At 37.1% G+C, this 17,725-nt stretch overlaps 1 protein-coding gene across 1 annotated transcript in view; it reads left to right on the top strand.

The window, feature by feature from the left end:
* The first annotated feature begins 1,983 nt into the window (after nucleotides 1-1,983).
* Nucleotides 1,984-17,725, top strand: part of LOC136863120 (uncharacterized) — a 73,154-nt gene continuing 57,412 nt past the window's right edge. The window contains exon 1 of the mRNA XM_067139462.2: nucleotides 1,984-2,069. The gene's annotated coding sequence lies outside the window, so the exon portion shown is untranslated. The remainder of the gene's footprint in view (nucleotides 2,070-17,725) is intronic.

A 17,725-nucleotide genomic window follows, 5' to 3' on the forward strand; every position in this document is an offset into this window, starting at 1 on the left:
TCTAGCCCGGCACCATGCCAGGCGTGCACGTCTATGCTGTGGAGTCAATGGTAGTCTTCTGAGCGGACGCCGGGAGTGCAGGCCTCCTTCAACCAATCGACGGGAAATTGTTCTGGTCGATATTGGAACAGACAGGGTGTCTTGCACATGCTGAAGAATGGCGGTTGACGTGGCGTGCGGGGCTGCCACCGCTTGGCGGCGGATACGCCGATCCTCGCGTGCTGACGTCACTCGGGCTGCGCCTGGACCCCTCGCACGTGCCACATGTCCCTGCGCCAACCATCTTCGCCATAGGCGCTGCACCGTGGACACATCCCTATGGGTATCGGCTGCGATTTGACGAAGCGACCAACCTGCCCTTCTCAGCCCGATCACCATACCCCTCGTAAAGTCGTCTGCCTGCTGGAAATGCCTCCGTTGACGGCGGCCTGGCATTCTTAGCTATACACGTGTCCTGTGGCACACGACAACACGTTCTACAATGACTGTCGGCTGAGAAATCACGGTACGAAGTGGGCCATTCGCCAACGCCGTGTCCCATTTATCGTTCGCTACGTGCGCAGCACAGCACAGCGGCGCATTTCACATCATGAGCATACCTCAGTGATGTCAGTCTACCCTGCAATTGGCATAAAGTTCTGACCACTCCTTCTTGGTGTTGCATTTGCTCTGTCAGTCAGTGTATATTGTGATTGTGTCTTCCAATTGACTTTGCATGTTAACTCAGAATGTTGAGGTTAACATTTTTAACATGTTGGCGTGTTTTCTGCTCCAAGTGGAAAACATGTCAAGTCAATTCGTTGTTCGGGAGATGTTGGCACAGCTTCGGCAACTTCCTTTCCATTTCCATGTCAACAGATAGCCAAACGATGCAAAGGACGTGCTTCTCATGAAGTAGGATTATAGTTACAACACTCCGCAACACTCATTCTCTTTGTTGCAAGCTACAAATACAGTACTGGTACCGATACGCACACGTGTGTCGTTCTCTCTGCACTATACTAAAATGTATAGTCAGAGATGGAGTGGAGCAAGATTACTTTAGACTTAATTAATGATATAATAGAAAGGCCTTATTTGTGCGATGTCTCATCAAAGGAATCCAGCGATAAAGCGAAGAAAGCCGACATTTTCTAGGAATTCTAAATTATCTATAATTGTTCCTGCGAGTGCATCGAAAAAAACTTAGTGTCCCTCCGCTACCAGTACAGTCGAGTATTGCAAATAATAATAATAATAATAATAATAATAATAATAATAATAATAATAATAATAATAATAATAATAATAATAATAATAATAATAATAATAATAATAATAATAATAATACTTCTAAATGTTTTGCTTTTGAAGCAATGAGCAGGATGACGGGAGGAAATGTGTCTAATAGAACTTCATTTCTAAATCATAACAAGAAGCAACAATAGCAATAACAAAGGCCAAATCCTCTTCATCTGAGTCCATTGTCCTTGTCATAAAATACCAGACACCACCTAAATGTATTACCACAAATTGATATGATGAACTAACTATACATAAACAAAGAAAGTCACGTTTAACATGTTTATTAAGTGTGGACACAATGTTAAATGAAACAGTATTCAAGATTTAACATTTAACATGTTGATGGTGTCACCAGTTAACATTTAATACTTTTAACATTTAACATGTTGTTGTTAAATATTAATCAGTGAAGACCGGCCTTAGGAATAACTTGACAATCCTAACAGTGTTCATGAACTCTATATCTCTTCTTCAATGTGTGAAAAATGTGACCTGTATTTGTGTTGTGAACGTCCCTATTTTGCGTGTGATTCCGTTTATTAAAAAGTATAGTGACTGGATAACAGTAAAAGAATCCATAAGCCTAATGTAAGCAGAAGAAGAGTTCTACTCTTGTGACTGATCGTTTACTCTGTGTTATTATTTCTTCCATGTATTAGTGTTTGTGCTGAATTCAAAATAGTCTCACGAGCCATGGTAGTTGACATTTCGCGTTTTCAAGACTTGTTGAGAGGAAATGCTGTGATAATATTTGATCGTCCTCCGAAAAGCCTAAATAGAAATAGGTTCGTGTTAGATATTTATATTTCGGAAGTCGTCATTTTGTTAGTATTTGTGTTTACTGGTTTAAAAGTTCCGTACACGCAGGAAGGGTACTCCGGTTTTGGTTAAGGGTGAAAAGTATTTTAAAGTCTGCAGACTAGGTGTCAGGAATTTCTATTTACACCTGTTGATTATTTTTCATATTTTGAGATTTTTTGGCTTTCTGTCTTAAAGAGAAACGGAGGCCTGTTTTACAGCAATTTGCATGCCAGGATTAGTCCCTAAATTCATGAGCTAAAGCGAGAATGTCAGTTTTGATTGTGTATCTGATACATAAAGGAGAATCGCAATGGAGTGTATTTGTTTATTATTACTCTCTTCTTCCTTTCCGTAGTCTTTTGCTACTAAGAATCATTTCTTAATTTCAAAATAGATTAATGCAAGATGAGGAAGCTAAAGGAAATTACGTTTGAATTTGACTGATTTTTCAGTCTTTAATAGCATAGTTGATCGGTGTTACATAACAACTGATGACTGGTATGTTTTTTTTTTTTTTTTTATTAGCACATTGACCACCCCTGAAGCCAGTGGCATTGATTTGTACACAGATGTTACGAGAACTGTAGTTGTTGTGTCCAACCACCACAATCTTGGTTTTCCAGCTCTTCTTGCATATATTTTACTCTCCAAAACTCACTCTTGTAGTCTTTCAATCATGCATTATTATCACACGTCTGAACCATTGCATGTTTTAATTGGTAGGGCCAATACTCACTGTTACAGATTTAAAAATATGAATTACACTATAATAATACACTTTAAAAAATTCTGACAGAAGTCTATGTGTTAATTTCTCTCTTTAATTCTTCCAGTTTGTCAGTGATCCTGAATTCTTAAGATAACTGATTTTTTCAAAATAATTATTTATTATCAATTCTTGACCCACAATTGCATTTCTTATATGCATGCCACTTCTTGTATTTGTGTAATCACATCATTGATCACCCTTGCTCATGATCTTGTGTTCTAGCATAAGCTGTTTTGGGTAGATATTGCCTTATTCTGTTAAATATATGTCCTTACCGAGCTCGATAGCTGCAGTTGCTTAAGTGCGGCCAGTATCCAGTATTCAGGAGATAGTAGGTTCGAACCCCACTGTCGGCAGCCCTGAAAATGGTTTTCCGTGGTTTCCCATTTTCACACCAGGCAAATGCTGGGGCTGTACCTTAATTAAGGCCACGGCCGCTTCCTTCCCATTCCTAGGCCTTCCCTGTCCTATCGTCGCCATAAAACCTATCTGTGTCGGTGCGACGTTAAGCAACTAGCAAAGAAATATATGTCCTTCAGGATTTATTTCAATGCTACGTAATTTTGTCTATGCTAAGTTCAACAGAATCATTGACCTCTCTTCCCCTGAAAATCATTGACCTCTCTTCCCCTGAAATACTGCCAAGATCCAGAATTTTTACTCGACTTCATGAATGTTCCACTGTTATTCTTATTCAGTTTGCTAACTTATTTGGAATGCTAAACTCTTTTAAGGCTTTGTATAGGGACTCTAGCTACTTATTCATATGTCTGTTTAAAACTGATTAAGAGTAGAATTCATTAAATTTCCCCAGGCTGAGTGGCTCAGATGGTGGAGGCACTGGTCTTCTGACCCCAGTTTGGTAGGTTCGATCCTGGCTCAGTCCGGCGGTATTTCAAGGTGCTGAAATACGTCAGCCTCGTGTCTAGATTTACTGCCTCATAAAAGAACTACTGCGGGACTAAATTCCAGCACCTCGGCCTCTTCGAAAACCGTAAAAGTAGTTAGTGGGACTTAAAGCAAATAGCATTATTAGCCTATTATTAATTAAATTTCTCTCAAACTTCTCTCACATTTCCCTCAGCATGGGTATGATATCTGTTGTGGATCGTCCTCTCTCAAAATCACACTGGTATTCCTTTGATATTTCCTCTGCATAAGAGACCACTTATTTAATATTTTATAATGTAATTTCTTCTGGGAACATTTCAGTTTCTCTCTTGATGTATTGGGCAGATTATTAAAGTATTGCAGTCCTCTGGCATTTTCTCCAATGTTCATTTTACCTGAATCAATCCTAAATTTCTTCTCAGAAGTTTCCCAGCTCCAGTATTAAAAAATAATTTTGCTCTCATTTAGGCTGTTGTTACTTTTAATTAAGTTACAACTTCTTTTGTTAGTGGGTCAAGATCTTATGTCTGATCCTTCATAGATGACTTTTTTACATTGAAGGTTTTCGGCGATGTAAGGATGGGAAAGGGCTAGGATTGGGAAGGTGACGGCCATGTTCATAATTAAGATACAGGTCAACTATTTGCCTGGTGTAAACATGGTATACCTATGGGCCGATGACCTTCGATGTTAGGCTCCTTAAAACAACAAGCATCATCAACATGGTATACCACAGAAATCCATCTTCAGGGCTGCCAACGGTGGGATTTGAACCCGCCAACTCCCGAATGCAATCTTATAGCTACATGACCCCAACTGCATGGTCAATACGCTCTGTTCTTTCTTCTACAGCTGTATTACTGTTGCTGTTAAGGAGCTCCTCAAAGTGATACCTACTCTCATCATTCCCTAATTATGTCTATACTATGTATAATTATGGTCAGTTCCTGTACCACATTGAGGTTCTTGATTGGAAAGCCACATTTCTTTATTTCCTTCCTCTGTACAACTTTCTAGGTTACCCCTTTCGTAAGCTTTCTCCGTTTCGTACAGTATAGATTTTGAGGGAATATTTGCCTAGTTGCAGAGTTGGAAAGTAATGGAGTAAAAGTAATCAGATTATTTGCAACAAATACTTTTAAAATTGTAATTCTTACATTCTAGTAATCTGAATTCATTGGCTGGAAGTAGAAATGGGAAAAGTTTAAGTGATGATGTAGATAACTTTTTCATTTCTACTAGAGCAGAATCAGTAGCTTCACCAATACTGTTGTAGTACTTTCTTACCTCTCCAGTACTTCCAAAGATATCAAACTTCTCCTACAATATCTGCTACTGCTGGCAATGTTCTTAAAGCTAAACACTGGAATTCCTTTAAATGCCCCAATAGAACATCTTTTCAGCAAATACAAGGATGTACTTTGATTTAGCATTGAGAATTTTAACAACCAATTATTTTGTAAAGTTAACAGAAAATTATTTCATTCTAGGCCCATGCAGAAATGTCACTGACTTCTGGAAGAAGTAATTTTAATTTTACTTATTACTTCTTGAAAAAGTTCCTTTTAATTGTAATTGAGTAAAATATTTTGCAGGTAACTGTAATTAATCCCAATTACATTTTTTCTTGTACTTCTTCCATCTCTGCCTAGTTATTTCCCCTGAAACAATAAGCACCACTTTTTCTGGCATAGATTGTTAACCTATCTGATTTTTTTTTTTTGGTAACCCACTGTCTGTGTCTTTATAATTTTTGTTTAGTTATAGTTTGCTCTTCCAATTTTGATTACATTCTCTCTTACTGAACACGATAGCTGCAGTAGCTTAAGTGCGGCCAGTATTTGGGAGATAGTGGATTCGAACCCCACCGTCGGCAGTCCTGAAGGGGGTTTTCCGTGGTTTCCCATTTTCAATTAATTAATTAATTAATTAAGGCCATGGCCGCTTCCTTCCCACTCCTAGCCCTTTCCCGTCCCATTGTCGCCATAAGACCTATCTTTGTCGGTGTGACGTAAAGCAACTTGCAAAAAATAAAACTAATCATGATTACGTTCTCCATCGAGCCATTCATTCTGTTCTCATGTTCCTTCATATTCAAGTATTTCTTCATTTGTATTTATTGTGTACCAACTGGCGTACATAACCAAAGATGCTGCAAACTACTGCCTACTATCTGGGCTTTGTGCTAATCTCCTGCAGAGCATGCTTGCTCTGTTTTGTATAGGCCTTGATCCAACCATGCTAAACAAGTAGACACTTCCCTAAATGAAACATGCCGACTTATCACTGGCTACCAAGCAAGTTAGCCGCATGCTTTGAGTTTCACTACTTCCTGGTCTTTTTCCAACTGCCTGAGGTCAGCAGTATGTCTGAATTAAGCCTGATTTTACAACCAGATGTTTTCCTGACACCAGCAGGATGTGGAGGGATGTAGTAATGTGTTGTATGTAAAATAGATGTGTATTAAGATTATCACAAACACCCAGCCCCAAGCTAGAGGAATTAGCAGTGTGCAGTTAAAATCCCCTATTCAGCTGAAAATTGAACCTGGGGCCTTCTGAACTGAAGACCAGTACACTGATCATTCAGGCAAGGAGCCAGACGTTAAAGCTGACTAAAACAACTCAACCGGACATACCAACTGGTTAGATCACTGGAACAGAATTAATCTGCAGGCCACTCTGTTCAAGAGCCTATTGTACCCTGAGATGCCGATGGTCTAAGGTCAAGGGAATCCACTGTAAAAGAGTGCATACAACCAGTCCTTCCCAAAGGAGACCACCTTGAACATTGTAAACAGACTGTGCCGCACGTGTTACAGTGCTCCACCACTGTGGTAACATTTCCGATGAAGCTGTACAATACATCACTGGCATGCGGACAAGATTCAGTCATCCCATTGTGTCATCACAATTCATGATCCAATGTTGGATTTTCGATGCATCCTGTTCTCTTCAGTCCAGTACTTCTACACTCACGTCACTGTTATATCCCATATAAGCAGAACCTTTGCACTCTGAAAATCCTAACTTAAAAATGAGTACAATATTTTATTGTTCCACCTTCTCAATAATTAAAATCATTTAACGTTTATCAAAAGATACTCTTATGCTAGTATGCGTATCAGTACTACAAATTATGTCGTCAAGGATGTAACTATAATATACCCTCTGACAGTCAGCATGTTTTAGGGTGTAAAGCTGGGGAGAATTTATGTGCTCTTTGGATAATTGCACATACACTATCACAGGAATTAAACTATAATATGCTCTATTCATCCTAATCTGTTGTTGCCTCCACTGTTGCAGATTTCTGTACAACTGATAATGAATGAGAGGGATATACTTTAACAGCTCCAATAGGTCAGTCCTTTTTGCAGTCGTTATCCTGTGCCCTTTAGGATACAAGAGTGGGGCTGTGCCCCTAAATCCACTTGGGCAACCAACTGTTCTCTTATTCAGATCAACAGTCTCTGGAACAAGTCCTTGAAAGTTGTAGAAAGCTGTGAACTTATGTGGACTGTCTTTATGGTGAACAGTGTGTCGAATCTGAAGCCACTGCACTTTTTGTCATGCGTTAGATGATTTCCTGTTAGTGATCTCATTCTGGAGTTGTTTGCAGGAATAGAACCTGCTTCTGTCCATGTGAGTGACGTGGAAATGTTTATTTTTTTGCTGATGCAGTGACAGTCAACCAGTTTTCTGGTTTGAAGATAATGGGCATACCTGATTCATTAATAGAGCTATTTTCTTCCATCTGATATGCCCTATCATCGTCGCTAACAGTAGATAAATCGGATACCGATGAGCTCACGTGTAATGTCACCACTATCTCAGAACTTAGTCATGTATGGCTCACGCCTTACAGTCGTCTTTATAGTGCCAGACTTGCTCACTGGTGGCAGCATGTTACAGAAACAGTAAGGTTGTTAGTCATAGGTGGCATAGATAGAATACGATCTTTTCTACTCATTACAATGAAAATGTTAAAATGAGCCACAGTGGCACTTAGTCACGCCTGGCACTGAGCCACTCAAATAATCTTATCATCTGTCCCCATTCTAATCTGTTATTTGTTTATACTGTTCTCGTGTAAGATGAGGCGGCACAGTGGCCCTTAGAGAATGGTTTACTGCTTGTTGATTCTGATAAATTAATTGCTTGGCTCCTTAACAGCCCGTTATTTATATAGCGCAACATGAGAGTCCAATTGTAATGTCAAAGTGCTATGCCCAAGAATGTAAAATTATACTAAAACTCTAATTCTAATCACTTGCTTTGCATTTACTGCAAATTTCATGTGTGCTTCAACTTTCCTTCGTGCTGTTGCAATTTTCATGAGCACGAGTGCAGTGTTACGCCATGATTATTGGGGCATCAAGTCTATACAATCTGACACCATGGTTAGCGAGTTCTAGTCCTGTTTGTTGAAAAAAAAATCGCCATCAGATGTTGGCCAGCACAGTAAGAAATGTTGTGATATACAATTTATATTCCTTAGATTGTGTGGCAGAAGCCTGGATTTAATTTCAAACTTCTCCATGGTGTTCATATGGAGTGAAGGCATATGACACTGTTGATCGTGATTTGTCCATCACTTTAGGACGTTAAGCCTTGAGCAGACCACCTGGTGTTATTTGACAGGAATAGGCTATGTGCTGGCACTGGGTTTCACCTTCTCCTTTCATACTATTGTATATCACATCATTCCATGTTATCTCATTAGCTCTTCTAGTGAGGTTGACAGCAGGGAGGGCATCTGGTCCAAAATGACTTATCTAGACTCACAGAGCGCGCTGATGCTATGAGGAATATTGAAAACATTCTTGCATCGCCTTGTTGTGGGCACTTCAGCTTTGAATGCATGGTTAGCACATGATAATGCTTACAGTTCCTTGCGTGCTCTCATATTGAATCGTGTCTGTTAGAGGATCTGTTCAATCAATCAATCAATACTGATCTGCATTTAGGGCAGTCGCCCAGGTGGCAGATTCCCTATCTGTTGCTTTCCTAGCCTTATCCGAAATGATTTCAAAGAAATTGGAAATTTATTGAACATCTCCCTTGGTAAGTTATTCCAATCCCTAACTCCCCTTCCTATAAATGAATATTTGCCCCAGTTTGTCCTCTGTAGTATTATATTTGGAGTAATAATATATTGCCAAATGTTTTCAATGAATAAGCAAGATCTTTTGCAGTAGTTAAATTGATGGCCAGTATTAGAGTTAAGTTAGGCCGTACATGTGGAGTGGAAAATTATTCGAGGATTGTGAACCCTTGTGCATCTTTTAATTGTGCAGATCACTATTAGAAGGGATCTGGTGTGTCTTCCCATAAGTGAGTGGAAATTGAACTGTTATGAAATTATTTTCAACTAGCAAGATACCCGTGCATCGCTACGGTAATATACTGAAATTTATAATTGAATGCTTATTGTTTTAGATATATAATCCGCCGAAATTCGCGATCTGACTCGTTTTCTAATAGATTACGGCAAGTTTCCTCCCATTTTTCAATCTTTCTTTCCAGCAATCGATTTCGTACTTCGCGGGCTAGGTCCAGGTATTCCACCCGGTCAGTTGGGTCCCTAAATCTTTGCCATCTTTTCCTATAAGCATTTTTAATATGGATCAAATCCTTCAGGGGATCTGTCGTGGTGTCGTCTTGGATGCCTTGGCGGTACTGAACCCGCGGCCGTACTGCATTCGTAGTCATTAGCTGTCCAGGACCTGTTTCCAGCGTGGTCCGCACATTTGACGACGGTCCAGAACATTATTATTATTATTATTATTATTATTATTATTATTATTATTATTATATGTTCTGGACCCCACAGCAATATGCAAAACCGCTACTTGGCGGTAAATTGCATCTGCTGCCATTGTCATTGTTGACAATGTGACCAGCACCATTGTCGCGCTTAGGCAAGTGTGCGGGATTTCTGGCGATACGAATGACATACCTCCGTGTATTATTGACCTTATTATAGAGGTGAACAATTTGACGGCCAATCTCATTCCTATCGTTTATTTCAAATGTGTTTACATTTTTATTTATATGCCAGGAGTATCTACTGTAATCTAAGAATGTTCTCCGAAGGAAAAGATGGCTGTTGAAAAAGAACCCAGGAAAGATTAAAAATGATCGGTTTATGATCAGAATAAGTACATCGAAAATCTACAGCCTGTTTCCTGTCATTCGACGGGGTCAGGGATGGAATGAATAAAGCCCCATCTAGCGGCGACAATAGGAATTGTGCCGGCTGCCGAAGCTCCCCTCTGGGGCAATGATCGATGAGTGACAAATGATATGAAATATTGGACAGTGTTGCTGAATGAATGATGACAGGAAAAGCCAGAGTATCCGGAGAAAAACCTGTCCCGCCTCCATTTTGTCCAGCAAGAATGTCACATGGAGTGACCGGGATTTGAAACACGGAACCCAGCTGTGAGAGGCCGGCGCGCTGCCGCCTGAGTAACGGAGGCTCCTTATAAGTACATTATGAACAGTAAAATCAATTGGTCTCACCTCCTTTTACACCCCACCGCCGTTAAGTTTATTTACCCCCACCCCCCAAAAAAAATTAAAAGAAGGCGTGTTTCTTTTTGTTTAAAGGAGATTACAAACACCAATGTTCACGTCTATTACCTTCAGTTTTGAGATATAATTATCCCCTTAAAAATAATTCACTTTTTTTAACTTCTTTTCACTCCCCCCCCCCCCCCCCTCACAAAGTGATATTTAGGCTAAAAATACTTGTTCCTTTAATAGTAAAGGATCTTCTAAATACCATTTATCACCACTCTAACCTCTTTTTTGATTTTGATTTATGTGTCCTCATGAAAGGAATTCAACTCCTTTTCAATCTCGCCCCCCCCCCACCCAAGATTGTTTCCCCCCCAAAACGCGCTTTTCTTTGTTTTTAAAGGAGATCCAAATACCAATTTTCACGTCTGTAACAACTTTATATTTTATTAGATGTATGTATTCTCATACAATTAAGTCAATTTTTTCAATCCTTTAACCCCCCCCCCCCCCCAAACCTCCTTCATTGGATTTTCCGAGAATACGTGTTTGTTTACTTTTAAAGCAGATTCCAAAAATCAAATTTCACGTGTATAACATCTTCATTTTTGAGATATCAGTAGCCTAATTAAAAGAATTCAACACCATTTTCAGTCAATTTTACCCCGCCCCACTACCAAAGTGGTATTTCCGAAAACTAAAAATACACGTTTCTTTATTTTTAATAGAATTAAAAATGAACATTTTTCACTTCTGTAACATGTTAAGTTTTTGAGATACACTGTAGAAATTCTCTTTTTAAAATTTCACCTCCTTTTTAGTTCCCCTTAAGTGGAGTTTCCAAAAACAAATCACCTATGTTTCTTTACACTTACAGGAGATTCCAAATACCCACTTTTTACGTCTGTAACATTTTACGCTTCTCAGGTATTCTGTAGATATAGTCTTTCAAAAAATTCACCCCAATTTGTCACTCCTGTTTAACCGCCATTAATTGAATTTTCCAAAAGGAAAAATATGCGTGTTTTTTTTATTTTTAAAGGAGATCCCATTTACAAATTTTCAGTTCGGTAAAATCTTCAGTTTCTGAGATATATGTATCCTCACTAAAGGCATTCAACCCATTATTCACATTTTTACACCCCTCCTAATGGGATTTAGAGAAAACAAAAAAATACGTGTTCCTTTATTTTTAAGGGAGATTCTAAACACCAATTTTTACATCTGTAAACGTTTAAAGTTTTAAGATGTATACACACTCATTTTAAAAATTAACACCCCCCTCCTCCCCTTTTCACCCCCCCCCCCATTATTTGGATTTTCCAAAAACGAAAAAATACCTGTTTCTTTATTTTTAAAGTAGATCCCAAATACCAGTTTTCAGGTCTGTAATATCTGCAGGTTCTGAAATATAAGTAGCCTCATTAAAGGCATTCAACCTCTTTTTCACCCTTTTCCACCCTTCCTATTAGGATTTTCCGAAAACAAAAAAATACTTGTTTCTTTATTTTTAAATTAGATTCTAAATACCAAATTTTACATCTATAAACTTTAAAAGTTTTGAGATATAGATACACTCATTTTAAAAACTTCATCCCCCTTTTCACCCCCCATTATTTAGATTTTTCCAAAACAAAAAAATACCTTTTTCTTTATTTTTAAAGTAGATCCCAAATACCAATTTTCAGGTCTGTAATATCTTCAGGTTCTGAAATATAAGTAGCCACATTAGAGGCATTCAACCTGTTTTTCACCCTTTTCCACCCTTCGTATTAGAATTTTCCGAAAACAAAAAAATACGTGTTTCTGTATTTTTAAAGGACATCCTAAATACCAATTTTTACATCTATAAACTTTAAGCTACATAAAAGTTGAAAAAACAGGGCCTAGAATGTGGTTGAAAAGCTACATAAAACCTGTCTAGTTTTAGGGCAATGTAATGCTTCAAACTATTAAACATTATCTGAAAAATTCTTTATAGGTACCATAAGTCTTAATTTCTCCTTTTTCACACCTGTTTTATAGTAAAAGAGTGGTTAAATATGCTACTCTAAACATTTTTACTAGGCCCAAGTCAAAATGCTTATTACAAGCCTGGTATATGAGGTTTTTTTCTGCTTTTGGGGAATGTTCTCTTAATTGTTCACTAACAGTGCAAAATGTGTTCAGTTTTTATGTGTACATGGTAGTTGGTGTAGGCTGTGTCTTTAATTATCAATTACTTGGGAATGGTCAAGTTTTCCTGAGGCCTTAAGGAGACATTGTCAGGCATTTACAGAGAATCAGTGTGAAAGACTTTCACACTTCACTGTCCACTTTTACCACTTCAGACCTCAGTTTACTTCCATGTATACAACTTCTGCCTGGCATTTGATTTAAAATTAGCAATAAAATCTTTTGGTTTGCGAACTGCCAAGAATATCCGTACAGATCTTCTGTTTCCTATTGCGGTCCCTTTTAAAAATATTTTTGATGTTCCTAATAACATTCGTTATTCGTCATAGAAATAATAATAATAATATCAACTGGTGTTTTCATGCGTGTGTTAATGTAAGTTAATGCATGTACTCCATACTAGGATCTCCTTTGCAAGCTCGGGAGTACCCTCAACATGGCAGTACGCGCATGGATATCTCTTCCTCAGTCACACGCTACTATGCAGCCGGGCAGTGTGGGGCCTTGATCCAGTCATTAAAACTTGCTACGAAGATTCATCTCACTTCATACTGAACCCCAGAGAGAAATGAGGTATCGTCGCCAGTGTCAGTGAGACGTAAAGCCACTAGCAAAAAAAAAAAAAAAAGAGGCATGAGACATTAGTTGGACATACATGATTGTGGTGTTAATATTTTCAGAAGACATAATATTATTAAAATCATATTTTCAGCCTGATATCACCATTAGTAAATCTTTCAGGTTAGTTAATGCCTGATTAATCTTATCTCTGTTGTATAGTATTGCATACTAGATATCTTACCTGTCTTTGATATTTAATATTAAAAACAGGTTGGCCATGTTGATGAAAAAGTTTGCATACTACACTTGCAGTCTGTCAGTGCCAACTTCAATTGCTGGAATTAACTGGCCATAGACAATGCTGAAGATTGTTTTGCTGTGATCTGTTCAGTGTGTAGCATTCCTATCAGTGCCTCCATAGCTTGGGTCGAACAGCTCAAATGTTATGATGGGCCAGTGTGTCAAATACCAGTAGTTACCAGAATATCCAGAGGAATGGCAAGATAAAAAAGAAAGCTCTGAGCTTGCATTCAGGAGATAGTAGGTTTGGACCCCACTGTTGCCAATCCTGAAGAGGCTTTTCTGTGGATTGAGACTGGCAGTTGTCACCTTGAATAATTACTATGAGCTACGTTGTTGTTAAGCAGTGTTGTGTCCATAACACAATAAATATGCATTTCCGACCATTGGTTCCCTATCTCAATATAATTGGTTGTGGAGCCACTATCACCTGTTTCAGTTTGACCCAGAAGGTTTGAGACACTCTGTATATGTAAAGATATTGCAGTAAATCCAGAGTTCAGGATCATCGAAGACATTCATCTCTGTCAGCCAGTAAAAGTCTTCTGTAGATGAACATTCTAGCTGTTAAATCTCCTCTGAAGAAATTTTGATAAAGTGAAAAAGTTTGTTTTCTAAGTCTTTTATTTGCTAGTGAATTTTTTACCTTGCACCTTTTGAAAAATTTAAGACTTTTGAATACCCAGTGCATCTTTCTTATATGATATTGAACTTTCGTCATGTGAAAAAAATTTGTTTTCTACGTTCTTTATTTGCCAGTGAATTTTTACCTTGCACCTTTTGAACGACCTTTTGAATGACCCTGAGTAAGGGTCAAAACCGGTCCCAATTGCGATTGACTTATAATGTAACCTTGCATTAATTAGTTTTCTTTTATTTGAATAGGTGGAACCACAATATATTATTAATTTGATTGTAATCTCAGTTCAATACGGACCAAATGAAATTCTTATCATTCAATGTAATAGCCATCCAGGCAAAATATAAAGCCTACTATTACGTGGGCTTAAGAATTAAGATCGCCAAATTGTGCAAGGACATAGACTTTCTAAAACAATGCATTACACATAACCTAACTCCCAAATTTCTTGAAAGCAGTGTCAAAAACATCACTCTTCCCCTCATTCTCTTAAAATCAAAAGATAACAAACAAAATCTGGTTAAAAAATGAAATCCAATTTTTATACAAGAAAAAATAATTTCTAATCAATAGATTATACGAAACTCACCTTGAAATAGCTAACCTACTCCCGAGCGCCCAATGGAACCTTTCCCAATCCCAAATCGACAGCAGATTATTCAGTGAGTTATCTAAAAAACAACCAATTTTGGAGAAAACATGTAACAACCTAAAAAACAATTCCTCACTATGCAAAAGTCTGGTCAAAGAGATTAAAATAAGACACAATAAAGAAACAGTTCCATCCCCCCAATCATTAACTTGCCTAAAACAGCTTTAAACGACTAAGAAAACTAGATTCTAGCCAAAGGCCTAACCTCAACACTCTTTATGTTGTCACCAACTTAGTAATCGAATCTGAAGTAGCCATCGTCAGAACAAGACGAACTGAGGATTGATGTAAAAAGAAAGCTTGATAAGATATTCGCTAATAAAAACAAAAACACTCCTCCCAATAATAATATCAGCAAAGACCTAATTACTGATCATAAGCGTATCATTGAACTTAAAAAGAAAATTAATAACAAACTTATCACTAAATCTGATAAGGGCAACACAACTGTCATAATAGATAGATCTGAATATGTTGCAAACAAACTTCTTTAACAATAATACTTTTTTTTCAATAGTTAAAAAAGACTCCACATAGAGAATCCAACGTTTACTTAAACAAACTTTAAAAAATACTTCTTTACTGATCAAGAAAAAACAAAACTTTTAAACATGGACCCAGGTCTGCCCTCCCCAAGATTCATAAAGCTGACATTCCCATTCGCCCAACAATCATTTACAGACCCAGTCCTTTGTATAATACATCTAAGTTCATCCAAAAAATTTAACAAAAAACTAGTTTTTTATCTAACAAAACCATCAAAAGCACCACAGATTTAATAGAAAACCTAAAGAATTTCAACATCCAACCAAATCATTATCTCCACTCTTTTGACATCGTGAATATATAGCCCAGTATTCAAACCTCAAAATTATTCCCCATCGCTGAAAATAACTTAAATATAGTCGCCTAAGTAAACTAGAAATTCACTTCATTTCTATTTTAAAATTGGTCGTTAATAACTTTTCCACCTCTGACAACACAATATATCAACAAGGTGGCTTAGCAATGGGCTCACCGGCCTCAGGTATCTTGGCAGAGATCTATCTAGACTTCCTAGAATACACAAAAATCGATGATGATAATTTTACCAATATCCTATTTTGGGCCAGATATGTTGATGATATGCTCATTATTATGAACAAAGAAATTAACACTGCTTCTACTTCTCAACAACATTGACTCTCATATTAAATTTACTCTCGAATCTGAAAATAACAAAGCTATAAATTTTTTAGATTTAACTATCAACAGAAATCCTTCCTCTTTATCCTACAAAATTTTTAGGAAACCAACACAAACAGCAGCTACTATCCGACAAGATTCTACGCACCTCAAACACATAAACGTGCATCTTACAATAGCTTCATTTTTCGTTCCTTTAATATACCAATGTCCAAGAATGATTTAAAAGATTAATTGAATACTATCCGTGCTATTGCTAAATATAACGGCTATAATAACTTCTTCATAGGTCGAATAATTAATTAATTCAAACACCGTCCCAAGACCACCTTAACAAAAGAAAAACTTAATGCCTCGGCATTTTCTACCTTTACCTTTAACAAAGATGTTTATAAAGTTACCAACATCTTCAAAAAACATAATGTTAAAATATCTTTAAAAACCAATGTACAGTCTTACAGTCAACAAATTTAATGTGTTTTTTTTTTTTTTTTTCAAAATCAGGAGTTTACAGATTTAAATGCAACAACTGCAATTCCTCGTATAGAGGCCAAACCAGACATAACTTTAATATTAGATATTTAGAACATGTTAACGCTTTAAAATATGATAGATTCTCTGCTGTAAGACAGTATATACATGATTCTAAACACACTTTCACTAACATAAAACAAGACATACAAATAATTGAAATAGTAAATAAAGGCCCTCTTCTTTCTTTCCACAACCGAAAACTAAAATCCCAATTTCAATTTAAATATCATTTCAGAGAAACCAAATATTCTTTCCCATTTTCATTTTTTAAAATTTTCTTCTTTAAACCCAAATACAATTTTCCATGCTTTACGTAGTTCCTATCCATATCTTTTGCCTCAATTACCTCAACCACTTGACCCACCTTAGATCCACTCCCCTTTCTTCCTTTCTTTCATCTCTCTTTCACTTCTACTATCTTTTTCCCCCCCCCCCACTCCTTTCTCTTATTTCCAAATCTTATCCCTCACTACATTTTATAAACTCTTACTAAGTGAAATTTTATATTTTCTCACTCCTTTTTACTCCTATCCACCTCATAAATTGATTTTTACTTTCTATTAGTGTCTATTTCCGCATTAAACTGGGAATTATTCTCAAATATTGTTCAGAACGACTTTATTTTCAGATTGACCACTGCGCCGCCTTAAGAACTCTTTGAGCATTCATTTTAACGATACCTTCGTTTGTCATCTGTGATACTCAATTCTTCCAATACTGCACTTATTTCTCTTCACACTAGTGCTTAACTTCAATTTTTTTGTGTAAAAACAATATCAACCAGCTATTTGCTTCTTAATCTATAAAACATATGACTACAAGATCCATCATACAGATAATTATTTATCTCCACATCAAGATTTAAAAGTCCTTTGAATACCCAGTGCATCTTTCTTATACAATATTGAACTTTTGTCGTGTGAAAAAATGTTTTCTACGTTCTTTATTTGCCAGTGAATTTTTACCTTGCACCTTTTGAATGACAGGCTGAAGATGACCATGACTAAGGGTTGAAACTGGTCCCAATTGTGATTGACTTATAATGTAACCTTGCATTAATAAGTTTTCTTGTATTGAATAGGTGGAACCACAATATATTAACTTTGATAATCTGTAAACAGGTACATTCCACAACAATTCATTTGTGTGGCTTGAATTATAAACTGCTCAAAAAAGAAGAAAGTTGGTAATTTTTTTTCTTTAAAACCTCTGATACACATTCACATACAGAACTCCTCCTTTGCAACAATTAGGAAGTGAAGTGAAAAGTATTCTTTGGACACTCAGTACATGACGCCATTGCACAATATGTTGTAAACCAACTAGTCCCTCGTCATACACCAAGACGGCTACATGGTAATTAAGCGGCTTAATAACTAGTGTTGCCACATCTTGCATGGATAAGTTTC

The sequence above is a fragment of the Anabrus simplex genome, chromosome 2, assembly GCF_040414725.1.
Source record: "Anabrus simplex isolate iqAnaSimp1 chromosome 2, ASM4041472v1, whole genome shotgun sequence".
NCBI classification, from domain to species: Eukaryota; Metazoa; Arthropoda; class Insecta; order Orthoptera; family Tettigoniidae; genus Anabrus; species Anabrus simplex.